The following is a 14,904-nucleotide window of genomic DNA, read 5'->3' as shown; positions in this document are numbered from 1 at the left end:
ACCGTGCAAAAACAGTTAAAATTTATTAATCAATAAAAATTTAGAAAAAATATAAATTAAAATAATTAAAAAATAAATTGATTTTTTTAAATTTATTAATCAATAAAAATTTAGAAAAAACACAAATTAAAATAATTAAAAACTAAATTGATTTTTTTTTTTTTAAATATTAAGATTACAATTCTGATTTGATTTTTGATCAACTAAAAAATATTTCGAAAATCAACGCATTAGTGAATGCTTAATATCATACCATATATAAACTTAAAAATTATTTCATCTACAAATAAAATCGAATGACAAGTAAAAGTTTTTCATTTAAGTCACAAACTTAAAAAAATCCAAAACTTTAAAAAAATTATCAACTCATTGTTCGAAAAACAAGGGAAAGTTTTTCATTTAAGTCATAAACTTAAAAAAATCCCAAAACTTAAAAAAATTATCAACTGGTTGCTTCAGTGCTTGCGAATGCAATGTAGATTTTGTTAAAATATGAGAATGACATGTAGATTTTGTTAAGTAAAGTAAATGAATTATCCAATTTTTTTTCTTTCTATTTTTTATACCAAAATACGACATCTATAAATTAAAATAAATATTTTTAAATTTTTAAATTAATTAGGCTCTGTTATATATTGTTTTGCGACGCCATTACAAGCGAACACATAAGAAATAAATAGACGTTGGTTTTCTAGGGCAATGATAGTAGTTTGACGTAGAAGATTATAATGTTAGAAGTAGTTGACAACAAAAAAATATTCCCATGAAAGTTTTCTCCACATGCACATACCTAAGCTTGGGTCCAACTAGACCTTTCAAAAAGTAATATATCACATGCTCACTATGATCTTCATCTTCTTGAAATAGAACCATGGAAATGGAGGATGAGGAGGTATAATAAAAAGTTGTGCGAGTAATCACGAGGACTTTGAAATGGGGTTGAAGAGCGAGATTTTTTTAGGGTGTCATAGGGTCTTTGAGCCTCATCCTCCCATAAGAAAGGAACACCTTTCTTCAGTAAGCGCATGAAACCTTTTGTTAATTTAACATAGTTGACAATGAAGCAGCGTAAGATGTTTTCCTTCCCTTGCAAACTTTAGAGTTGAGAAATGGATTGTAGTGGGGGAAATTTAATAATCGCCTTAACCTTTTTTGGATCAACCCATTTCCCATGCTTCGATACAATGAATCCAAGCAAACACCTAGATTTGACAAAGAACACACATTTTTGCAGATTTAGACGGATGTGGTAGAACCAACACCTAAGAAAGATAGCTCAAAGATGAGCTAGGTGGTGCGTCTGACGCTTGGAGTGAGTAGGAAGGTCATCCAAAAATGCATGAACGATTTGTCTGATATCATGAAAAGTGTAGTCCATTGCTCGCTCAAAAGAGGCGCCCACATTCTTAAGACCAAATGAAAGTTTGTGGTACACAAAACTACCCCAAGGACAGATAAAGGCGGTTTTATATTGATTGATTGGTTTCCTAACGATCTGGTTGTAACCCGACACCATGAAGGAAAAAGATTCATATCTAGCATAACCGTCGATAATTTGGTCAATGAATGGGGTAGGATAATTGTCTTTATGACAAGTAACGTTCAAATCACAGTAATTGATGCATAACCAGATGGTTCCTTATTGTTTGTCAACAGGAACCAGGTCAGATACCCATTCCGTTAGGGGAACAAGATAAATAAAACAAGCTTTCAACAACGTTTCAACTTCTGTCTTGATGGAAACTATCTTTCGAGGGTGGATTGGCCAAAGTCTTTGTTAGACGAGCTTGGCATCCATGTAAGTCTTGATTTCATGCTCGACAACAGATAGATCTATGTTGGGAATTTCCTCATAAGACTAAGCAAAAAACATCATAGAATTCCTTAAATAGGCATGTGAAGCTTGCAATCTTCTTGGGAGTGTAATCGGCTGCAATCAAAATGTTTTCCATGATACTTGTCTTGATACCTATGTCGATAAGTAAAGTCTTCAGGAGATTACCTAAGTTACCTTCCGCATCCATCTTGTGAGTAGTTGTGTAGGGGGGGGGGGGGGGGGGGGGGGGGACGATCTTAGGCTGATCAAAAGAAAGGATTTCTAGAGAATCCGTGTTCAAGCCAGCTGGGAAGGAGACTTATATGCAGTGATGAAAATCATCCCAAGGTCGCTCGTCTAGAGACATGATCTCCATGTAGCCTCATCTAAAGGTTAGTCTTCATTAAGAAAATCAACAAAGGGAGAAGAAATGGGAGAGATAGAGGTACGGGTCAAGTAAAGAAGATAGGGATTCGACTTCAGAATCTCTAAAAGATAGAGGTAGAGGATTGTGTTGCTTTGAGTTCAAAAGCGGAAAAGATGTTGAGCCGAGACGTCGACGAGTTGTGGCACAGGCGATTGGGCCACTTGTATCATGGGGCTTTGAAGATATTGCAACAAATATCTACCAGTCTTCCCAAAGGTACGCTTGAGCAAGTTGATACATGCAAGGGTTGTACTTTGGGAAAATACACCAAGTCTTCCTTTGGAGATAGAGACAGTCGAGCAGAGTCTATTTTGGAGAGAGTCCATTCAGATGTGTGTGGACCATTCTCGACAGTATCCACCACCAAACACGGGTATTATGTTATATTATGACTACTCTCATAAATGTTGGATATTTTTCATGCAGAGAAAGGATCAGACATTCACAAAGTTTTGTGAATTCAAAGCATTGGTCGAGAAAGAGTCAGGCAAGAAGGTTAAAGCTCTACGGAGTGATAATGGTGGAGAATATGTCTCCAATGAGTTTAAGAACTTATGTGCAGTGGAAGGGATTAAACGAGAGTTGACGACACCTCATAGCCCTCAACAGAATGGGGTTACCGAGAGGAAGAACAGGAGCATTGTAGGGGCAGCAACGACGATGTTGCATGATTAGGGCCTACCACTACACTTGTGGGCTGAGGCATGCAACACAACTGTTTATGTTCAGAATTGTAGCCCACATCGAATACTTAAGAGTAAAACACCAGAGGGAGCTTATTCTGGTAAGAGGCTAGATGTTGGTTACTTCAGGATTTTTGGGTCATCAATTTATTGCCATGTGACCAAAGATGCACGGAAGAAGCTTGAGCCAACATCAGAGTTAGGGATCTTTGTGGGGTACACTGATACTTCCCACAACTACCAGTGTACATGCAAACCAGTCAGGTGATAGTGGTTCACAGGGATGTCAAGTTTTATGAGGAGAAGGCCATGCGAGTATCCCTTGAGAGGGAGCTTGAGCTACATGCAGAGGAGGAAATCTTAGTTCCTAAGGTTGAGGAGCCTCACATTGATGTGGAGCAGCCACATGCAAAGGTTTTAGGAGTGGAGACATCCACTCAGACAAAGTCTTCCAGAGAGGTAAGGAAGCGTGCTAGAGAGGCTCACAGATTATTGGATGATGCACGAGAGAATGTGGGAGCACCCTCTTCTCAGTGCAGACAGAGGAGGTCACTAGAGTGGTACACTGGATACATGGCACTTATGGGTGCATGTGTTGTGACGAAGCCATCTTCCTTTCAGGAAGCAGTGCAGCAGCCAGTTTGGGTTGATGCGATGGTGGAGGTGTATGAATCCATAGTTCGAAATAGTGCTTGGGATGTGGTCTCGAGACCAAAGGACAAGTCAATTGTGAGCTCTCGTTGGCTTTATAAGGTAAAGCAAGTTGCAGATGGTAGTGTTGAGAAGCATAAGGCCAGATTTATGGCCCGTGGCTTTTCACAGGTAGAGGGGATTAACTATGATGAGACCTTTGCTCCTATTGCAAGGTACTCATCTATCAGATCTATTTTGGCACTATATGCACAAATGGGTTGTAGTATCTATCAGATGGATGTGAAGACTTCTTTCCTCAAATGCATGATTGAGGAAGAGGTGTACATAGAGCAGCGCGAAGGTTTTGAAACCTTGGACCATGAGTTGCATGTGTGTCGACTCAAGAGAGCATTGTATGGGCTGAAGCAAGCACCCTGTGCTTGGTACATAAGGATAGATAGCTACTTCACTGGGTTGGGCTTCACGAAGAGTGAAGCAGATGCGAACCTGTATCACATAGTGGTGGAAGGTAAACTGTAGATCATTGTACTTTATGTAGATGATCTCATAGTGACAGGTGATGAGAAGCTCATCAAATCTTGCAAGGAGGACCTTGCAAGAGAGATTGAGATGAAGGACATGGTGCTCATGCATTACTTTCCTGGCATGGAGGTATGGCAGGGAGATGGGGAGTTGTTTGTTTCTCAAGGCAAGTATGCCAATGAGATACCCAGGAGATTCTGCATGGAGAGAAGTAAACCCATGGAGACTCCTATAGCTGGTAACTGGAGGAAGGACGATGCTACTTTAGGGGAAGTAGTGGAAGCTACTATTTATAGGAATCTTGTGGGTTCACTCATGTATTTGGTGAACACACGACCAGATATGTGTTATGCAGTTAACCATCTTAGTCAAGTGATGATTATACCTGCCAAGCTGTATTGGAAGGTGACAAAGCATGTATTGAGATACCTCAGAGGCACTACTCAGTTTGGGTTGTGATACAAACGGACAGAGGGAGTGAAGCTTCAAGGCTTCACCGATGTAGAATGGGCGGGGATTCCATCTGACAGGAAGAGCACATCAGGAGGGATCTTTAGTATTGAGTTAACTACAGTTTCTTTGTACGATAGGAAACAAAGATCGGTTGCACTTATTTCAGCAGAGGCAGAGTACATGGTTGCAATTCAAGCAGCATGTGAGGCTATCTAGATGAGGAAGATCCTGGTTGGTTTGTTTGGTCAGTAGATGGATCCGATAGTGATTTATTATGATAATCGGAGTTGTATCAAACTCTCCGAAAATCCACTTTTTCATAATCGATCAAAGCATATAAATATCCAGTATCATCATCTCAGGGATTGTGTATTGAGGTAGATCATGTTGTTAGATTACATTCCCACGGAGGAGAAAGACGCTGATATCTTGACAAAGGCATTGCGAAGATGTAAATTTGGGTTTCACAGAGACAGGATCAGGGTAGTGGATAATCCCTTTCTTATTGAGAGGGAGTGTTGCGAAATGGTAACAAGAAATTCTAGTTTAATTTGTCCTTGAATTAAACTGTGAATTAAAATAGAATTATTTTCTCATAGCAATTTGAAAATAATTAATTAAGTTAAATTAACTTAATTAATTTATGAAATTTAAATTGGAAGTCTTTTAAAAGACATGTATATGTTCTCCCTAACTTATAGGAGTTAAGGATGAGTTATGAATGAGTTGTAATTAGTTAACTAAGTGTATTGAGTCAAGTCCAGTTAAATTAGTTCCAATCAATTTCAGGAACTAATAGTGAGTAAACAGTTAGTTGGGACACTAGTGACCTAATTAGTGCTATTCTAGTTAACTGAAGATTCCACCATCAGAAAATCATGCATGTCGAGTCTGAGAAAGGCCCAGTTGAGACTAGAGTGCAGGGACAATGTACTATTTTTTTTAATATTTTTCTGAGTTGCACTGATAGTGCATGCAGTCAGGAACTGATCCTTAAGGGTTTGTGCTATTTTTAGAGGTTTTATTTCCATTTAAATACAAGCTATCCTTCATAGGAATTACACATTGGAATAGAGACTTGGAGATCTTGTGAATTGGCTAAGCTTTGGCCTTGAGCTTGCTTATGAGTTGGAGATTGAATTTGCTAAGTGCTAGGATTGTTCTAGAGAGAACAAGCATTGTAATTTCATCTTGATTTTCCAGATTAATACAAAACATATAGTGGGGTTTTGAGCTGTGGCTTTCCCCGGATATTTATTATGTTATGTGCCATTGATTCTCTTCCTCTATTGATTATTGTTTGCTCGATGTTTATGGGCTTCTGCTGTAAAGAGTAGAAGTAGATTCTTGTCTCTTGTTTTAGTAGATTACATGAGCTTGTGAATCTACGGGTTTTTCTACATACAAAAGGAAAATTGATCCACAGTTACAATTTTTCCATCCAAAGGAAAAGGATGAGTCAAAAGACTGATGAAACAATGACAATGATAACATAGGTCCAATTGCACCCCAAAAACAGATTGTAGTCGAGATGGCGATCTATGACTTTGATGTCCACCATTATAGTTTTCCCACCAAGAGTGATGTGGTAGCTAGAAAGATATCCCTTTGGGTTGAAAGTGTGGCAATCAAAAGCTTTAAGGGAATTTAATAGTGAGGAAAGAGTGGGCGAACCTAAGGCAAGTCAACAAGAAGTAGCCATGACACAGGTTGACGCACCTTCATCAATGTCGGTTCGGTGAATGGATTTTCCTTTCATCATAACTTGCAGTCGTAATGCAAGATGATGGGAGAGGTGAGGTTTACTTTTCTCCATGTCAAAAATCACTAGATTGGAATCTTGAGGAACAATCCCACCTATGGCCAAAAGCAAAGCTTTTCGTTGTGTTGGGAAACATTGTAATACTTCGAGTGTCGACATAGCATAGGGATCTTGTGCTATATCCTCTACAATATTGTAGTTTTGGGCAGCGAAAGAATATGGGTTATGTGTCGTACGTCGAAATGTCCCTTTTGGGGGATGAATCATGGGGTCAACAATAGGTCATTCGATATGTAGATCATTGGGCGACAGTGGAATGGAAATCGAGGTAGCGTTCAAAGCATATGGGATAAAATTTTTGTAGTTTTTGGCTTGGGTTTGCAAATCAATTATTTCAAAGGTGTAAACAATTGATGATCCTTCTCTAAGAGGAGCGGGATGTGAACCACTATTTCCCCCTTGCAAAGGTGGTGGTGGGTTCGATATAAGATACTACTGCTATTGAGCAGGAAAATGGTTATTGTGGATTGTGAGGGTCCAAACAATGTCTTTTTGGGCAAGGAAGTCTGTGCATTCTTGGAGACGAGGACATTTATAGGTTACATGGTCCTCAGCACATATCTTACAAGGGAACTTGACAACTTTCTCCTTTTCTTTCTTAGATGTAGCGTTAGCAGGTGCTTTCTGATTTGGGTTATTCTAGGTTGTCTGCTACTCTTCAAAAGGAGCGATCATTTTATTATTCTTCTTGTTCTTACTTTTGGGTTTTTGTGTGGGTTGCACAGAGTTGATCGTAGCGGTTCGAGGAGCAAAAAATTGGGTAGTAGGAACACGATTGATAGTAATGGAAAATTGGGAAACTTTCTTTCTCAGTTGTTTTACAATAGACCCAGTGGTTGTGCCAGTGATATTGTCAACATGAGCACCAGACTGCTGAGTAGTGGGAGCATTGGAAGTTCTAGGGGAATTAGGGATCAAATCATAAAGCATGCCAAATTGCGAATAAATTAGATCTAAATGTTTGGCATGTCAAATGGATTGATCTTTAGTAACCATGCTAGACATGGAAACATCCTTTGCGATGGGAGATAGAAGAGACTTGTAGAACTAGTATGTTAAGAGATAATTGAGAACGACATCTCCATTCATGGATATGATTAGAGATGTGGGTGGAGGTGTCCTAGGGAAATGCAGTCAGAAGTTCCATTCTAGTTTCATAGTGGATAGGTAATTGAAAGTGATTTAGGAATTCCATGGCAAGGGTGTTGAAATTATTCACTGAAGCTCGTGGTAACTCAAAACCATTTGGTTGCAATTACAGTCAAGGTGAGGGGGAAGAGTCTAAGCTGAATACTATCGTTAATCATAGAATTTGATACAAACCAAACGTGGTAAGTTGTGACGTGTCTTGCCGAGTCATCTCCCTATATGCCTTCAAACTTCAAAACGTATGTAGGAATTTTATGTGGGATCAGAGGCTGAATCAAGTTATGGTAACTCGTACAGATCCAGGATGTCTAAAGAAACCAATAAAGGAAAAGGTGTAGGTTCCCTCGAATTAGACCAGGGTGGAGCATGATGACCTGAGGGACCAGAAGGACCCCCCATTAATTGGTTTCTAGTAGGGTATGTAGATTGCAATAGATAGTAGTTTCCTGGCAGTGGAGGTGGGTCGTATAAAGTGGCGGGAAATAAGGCACACTCCCAATTTGAGGGGGATTACCATAGAATGAGTTTCTCCTAGACAAAAGTTTCCCCCTTGATTCAATGTTTGTTGAGCAGGGAGGCTCGAAATAGATGCAACAAGACCAAGATGAGGGATACCACTGGACACATAAGGCATAGTGGTTGCAGGACCACCATTGGTAGTATAACCACTGGAAAGCAAAAGGTCAATCAACGAAGGACTAGATTGTACAGTAGAAGTTATAGGGACTATCATGCCTCCAATGGGTATATGCATGATGGAAACATTGCCCCCATTTGTAACTATCTGGGGGTTATAACTTAGCAAAGGATTCCAACCAAAAAGATTGTTGAAGGTAGTCGTACTAACAACACCTATGGGGGTGATAGCCGAAGGTCTAGGAGTTGACATGAAAGGGGCAAACACCGAAAGGTGTTGATCTCCACTAGTAGCAAGTGTAGTTGGGATGCCTAGACTAGGCACAGTCTAAATAATAGGATAACCAATAAATTGTGTTGAACTGATTGTAGGCAGGGGAAGTGCCAATGGAGCAAAGTTGTCCTCAAAGGACCATTACCCACTAGTATTCGTCGGGACATTGGGAGTGGAAACTGATGAAGACATAATAGGAAAAGGTGCAACCTGAACCAAAACAGGCCCAAGAGGGTTAACAAGTGGAGGATTAAAATGAGGCAAGACACCTTTAGTAAAGAAGTCCTTTGGTAAAAGAGACTCTTGGGAAGTAATATGTGATTCAATATTTGACACTAGAGACCGACTCCCTTGTGTAGTGGGGGAATCCGATTCGCTTGAAAATTCTTCCACTGTTAGTGGAGGAATGCCTCGCTGTCACCGAGATAGACGACGAGGGCTTAAGGTAGTCATGGTAAATGATATATTTTAACAAAATTTTAAATTAAGTGTGATACAAGCAACTCTAAAAGAGATCAACAAGTAGCCAAGAAAAACTCTGTCTAATAGTTACAACTAGTTGGATATGAAACCTAGTATTAAAGGGCTATAAGAGAGACTTGGTCTAATGTAACAATTATGATTACTCTTGAACTTCGTTGGAACCTCGGTAAGAAGGGACCAAGCACTCTCATGAAGACGAGTACCCTCGGAAAAGTCCAAAGGAGGAGTAGGTTCATCTATTTAGGTACTGGGGTAGCCCACCCAAGTGACCTTTTATTCGTCCCTAGAAGTATGGACACTAAGTTCACCTAAAATCACAGACACCACTGGGGGTTCATGTCGTGGGCAGTATGTCATGTGGGGAGAATACATGAGTCCCCGAATCAACTTTTTTATCCTCGAAAGGATCCTAGGTACATAAAATACCCATCGAAATGCAATCGAAGGTGGAATACCTTTTCTCACACTTTGTTGTTGCCTCGCGCTTAAGTCGTTTGTTAAAGGAGTGGTCCCGATTGATGTGAGTGCAATGGAATTTTCTCTCTTTAATGACACTAGTTTAAGTTTTGCAGTGTCATGGAGTTGACTTACACAACCTACCCCAGACTCTAACCGAAACTAATATGTGTGTATCTTGAAAAAAGAGCTGTTGATAAATTTTATTACGAGATTGATTTTAAAGGTACTTGATTAATGTCTTCAGAGGGGTGTTGACATATGGAATTTGTGAGACCTGACTCCAACCATGCAGATAATATACTTCTCAGTTTCAATTCAATGAAGAGGACTTTATACAAGGAGAGAGTAACTAAACATCTTTTCCAAAACCATGCAATCCTAATGCAGCTCTAACACAAAGAATAAATGCAGACATACCATGCTCAAATAACAAACCCAAAGTAAACTTGAACAAACCAGCTAAAATGACTGAAAACATAATTTTCTTTTTCTTTTTCTTTTTCCAAACTAATGCAATTAAGCTATTTTTTCAAAAGAAAATAAAAACATGCATGCAACCAACAGAAACAAAGCCGAGAAGAGACAAATGTAAGGACCAACCAACAAGTAAACCTTCCAAATAATGAAATCCATAGAACAGGATGGATAAAAAAGGTTTGGCTCTATAGCGTAGGTCTTAAGGATACACATGGCGTTATCACCAGGGTAACACTCTACGTTATAAAGAGAAGGGAATTATAATGCTTGGAAAAGCACTGGGAGGGTGCATTACTAAAGTTTCACTAAGAAAAATGGAAATCCAAGCCAAAGCAAAGGCTAAGAACATAAGCACTAGCTGCAAGCAGGAAAAATGAAGAGACTCCAAGATGAGAAGAAATAGATAAACCCAAAGATGATCAAAGATCTAGGATCTAGGAGATATGAATTGAGAATCAGAGATAAATCCCCAATGGAGTCGCCAATTCTACTGTATGGATTATTGCATGGGTAGATGGACAAGAAACCCTCTCAGGTTTCTTAGAACCTAAGGCATACAGATCAAGGGACATAATGTTGTCCAAGCAAGAAACATTCAATCATACCAATGTTAGACAAGAATTGACAAAGAAAAGATGAGTAGCGACATGTTTGTCCTTTGCACAATTCTATTGTAGCAGTCATTGTGGCAGAGAATGAACCCTCATCCAACTCCAAGAGTGAGACCTACACACAAGGTGGAAAACAAGTGATCCACAACATATATAAACCTTAGGAATTCAACATACTAACATATAACAACATATAAAATTTGAATGCCTCAATATCAAATATTTAGTCTAAATCATATAAGCATAACATGAAAATGCAAACATTAGACCATGATGTAGACATAACAACAATAGATCTATATTATGTGAAGGAATATTACAACCATGAGGCATTGCCACAAGCCTTCCTCTAGCTCCTAGCTCCTCAATTTCTCTCTCAACAGTATGTTGGTAGCATGATAATGCATGGATTCTGATCTTGATTACAAAGGCCTAGACTCCAATATATAGGTAATGGGAGGCTCTGATTTTACCAATTTATTCATCAGCTCACATTAGGAAAAATCCAAAAGGCTAGAGGATGTTTCCTTACTTTATTGTTTTCTCTCTACTTAATAGTCCCTGTCAAGATATGCAACATCTACAGATGGGTTTGAGGCGATCCTTTCTGGCTTTTTGGAGTCAATTTTGAGTGAATGATGGAGTGACATTAAGTTAACTCACGATTTTTTATCGTGAGCTTGTGAAATTCAGGTAACGCGCCCTTATGGAGGATACAAAGCATGCATAACTAGGGTGGCATGTTCTATTGGTTACTAGAAAATGAGCACACATCTTGTTAGTTTTTGGGGTGCATTACTATGGAAAATAGGCCTGAAAATTAGGGTTTTATTCCAGTCCAAGTTGGTCTTCTCCTCTGAGTTAATGAGGAGGTATTTTCTAGTGTAACATGGTCAGAAAATTTATATCCAATATCCACACACATGAAAGTGACATTTTGATAATAAAATGTGATAAGGAAATTATGCAATATCATTTATGTACTTTGAAATGAGTTACTATTGAAAATTTGTATCTTATGTAAATTTTAATCTCTCATTTGCAAGCAAGGATTTAATATGCATATATGATGTTAGAACATGAGTGTTGGTGTGTAGGTGTGTTTCAGGGTCAATATTTGAAGTTGGGCTCTGATACCACGTGTAAGGACCCATTCCAATGTCCTCAAGCTATAACATACTTCTACAATTTCACAACATATAAAGAAAACAACATATTTAACAACTCTATAGATATTTTCCACTACATATTAAAAACATGATTTAATCGAAGAATACCTAGTTACGGTGCTCCTGTTGGGACCACCAGATTGAATATGCCACTTTGCCAACTAGGAAATCCTATTCAACTTTTTAGCCTAGAGAACCTCCATAGGTTCCCTAGCCCTCCAAGCTCAAGTCCAAATGGTAGCACAATTGTCCAATATCCTCGTGCTAACACAAATATCCAACTATTAGTGACAACCCAAAAATTTGTACTACCAAATGCCAAAACCCAAGTCCCTCCAAAATAAATATCCTCACTCCCTCCTCCAAGTTTTACGCAAGGCCCCTTGTAAGAATCCCCTCTCTTTGAAGCTTCCCACACTTATCCCCCCCTCGAGTCCATGCCACCAACCCCACCATCAATGTCACCAACCTCCATTCCTTTCCTCGAGCCACCCCTACGTATCATCTTATCCAATATTAAATTTGAGGAAGTAATCATATCAAGGCATATAAATGATAAATAATAAAATAATAATATTCTTTTAATGTTAGTCTACCCTATGGATTCATAAGAATCCTATTAATTTAAATATTAAAAAAATAATGTTAAAATATAAATTATTAATTATAAGTAAGGATTAAAGGTTAATTAATTACTAATCAAACTTAACTATTAATCAAATTTAATGATAACCATAAGTTTAATTATTAATCAATCTTAAGCTTAATCATAGTTTATTCATAAATAAAACTTAATTATTAATTAATCGTCTAGCATAATATACTATAGAATGATAGCCTATTCATGTTGTGTGGATATGAAGCTAGCATATGCATACCTTGTACGTATAATAATAATTTTGATAAGAATTAATTAAAGAACTCAATCATTCAATAAGTAAGTTAATAACCTAATATAAAATAAGAAGATCAAGAAATATGCACTAGCTTATTAGAAATAACAATTATCAATATAATGAATTTAGAAGAATAAACTTAACATATTATAATAATTGTATAATATTTTTATTTACTTCTTTTTATAGAATGAAATAGACTTAGTAAGTAAAAAAATAAAATGAAATAGATGTGGTTTATAAGTCAATATTTGTCAATATCATAAAAAAAGGAAATAAGAATGGCACAAACAAAAACTATTTTCACAATTTATTTTACAAAAATGATACATATTGTAACAACCCTAGGTTAAAAGTTCATGCAATAAAGGTTAATAAAGGAAAAATAAGACCAAGGTCACAGGACATGTATTCCAAGTTGAATGTTGGGAAAAACATCCTAGTGGGTGTCATTTTTTATTTATTATGGCTAAGCAAATTGGCAAAGGTAAAGAGGCATTAATTGACAATTATTTATGAAAATAAAGGAAAATAGGAGAAAAGGGAGATGAAGGGTCACAAATTTACATGAGAGGAAAATTGAAGGAAAAATAGAGGAAAATGAAGAAAATAGCAGCCTCAATAATAAAAAGGCTTATGAGGACCAGTTCACAACTTTTGTTGGTTTTTACTTTTTTTTCAGTTTAGTTTTGGAGCTCTCTCTGTTCTCTCATACTATTTCACACTTAGAGCATCCTTGGAGCATTCTAGCATTGGAGAAAGCCAGCAAATGAAGGAAAAGGAACGAAAAGGGAAGCAAAGAACAAGTAAGGAAGGTTGGATCAAACAACTTCAACAGGAAGACTTGCATGTAACAGGTTGCATGAGTAATTTCCTAGCTGGTTTGTGAATGCATGGTATATGCATTTGTGTATTTGGTTCTTTTGTTGTCATTGGCATGGGTTTTTTCTGGGTGTGATAGTGGTTTAATCCTTGGCTTGCCATTTCTGGATAACCATGGTGTGATGGGATTCTTTTCTCGGTTGAGCTTTGAATTGGCGGAAGGTTTTGGAATGGGGTGAGGTGGTCTCAGGAAAATTTCCAAAGTTTTGGGGTGGAGGTGGTTTAATATTCGAGAAGCCCTTGATAGGTGGGTGGAGATAAGAAAATTCCTCAAGGTATTGGTGAAGAAACTATGAGGAATCCAAGGTTTTTTTGGGCATTGTGATATATTGACCGGTTTGGAGGGAACACAGTAGACTGAGGGTGGAGGTGGTTTAATCTTTAGGAAGCTCCGGTTGTTTATGTCTTGGTTTTCTTATGTGATCTCTTGACCAATTTTGGCGAGATCGCGGGAGTATGAGGGTGGAGGTGGTTTAATCTATGGGAAGTCCTGGTTATTTATGTCTTGAGATCCCACATTCATGCTTGGAATATGGCATGGGGGTGACTGGTTGAAATAAATATTTGGTTCAACCTAATCTATGGTTGGGTGGTACATGGAAGTCCTTGACATGGTTGGTTTTTGCATCAATTAAAAAGAGTTATTTTCCTGTTGTGTTCTATGAGCATTTGTGCATGTTATTATGGTGATTTGATGGATGCTATGTTATGGTTAATAAAATGGTTATATGCTGGTTAAAATCATGGATTTTCAATATACTCTAGCCATGCCTTGTTCAGGATTTGATAAGTATTTGATGGTTAATGAATGCACGGACTAAAAAATGTTGTTGCAACTATTATGAGAGGGAATTAGACCTTCTTGATGATCCCCAGATAAGTTTCAGACTCCTATGTTTAGATATGAATTCATGACCTGTAAATTACATGTTCACTATGTATTTGAAGAAGTAACTATCATGGTTAGGCTTGGTTAGGTCAAGTCCTTGATCAAGTTTTGTATGATTGGAATTGTCTTCGAGTCTTTCATCACTCTGGAAAGTCTCAGGAAGTCTTAGGAAGTGGCTTGGAGTCTAGCCTGGAATTGTGGCTTAGATCTCAGGGCAACAGGCACTGAATTGAGGATTTTGGATCACAACTACACTTAGGCAGGATTGTGCATGTGGTTGGAGGTTCACAACCACACTCATGCAGGATTGTGCATGCGATTGGGGTGTTAGGTCACTGAAAAATAATTTTAACTCAGGGTTTAGTCACCTGGGATGGTTCTTTGGCCCCACTTCCATAGCTGAAGAGTGGAGGTCGGATCATGTCATAGTAAATCTTCATCTCATGTTTACCCTGGAAGACTAGTGAAATTGGGTAAATCTAGGAGGGGTGTTATAAAAAGCATGGTTCAATGATTGGACTTGATGGGAAAAATGTGTTTTTTCATGCGTGCATGCCAATGTCTATGTGTTGTTATGCATGCATTGTCATGGTTATGGTTGT

This window comes from Pinus tabuliformis, chromosome X, assembly GCF_031772625.1.
Source record: "Pinus tabuliformis cultivar Carrire ecotype Pingquan chromosome X, CPIR1, whole genome shotgun sequence".
Taxonomy (NCBI): domain Eukaryota; kingdom Viridiplantae; phylum Streptophyta; class Pinopsida; order Pinales; family Pinaceae; genus Pinus; species Pinus tabuliformis.
The sequence above is the reverse complement of the archived record's forward strand: the minus strand, read 5'-3'. Positions refer to the sequence as shown.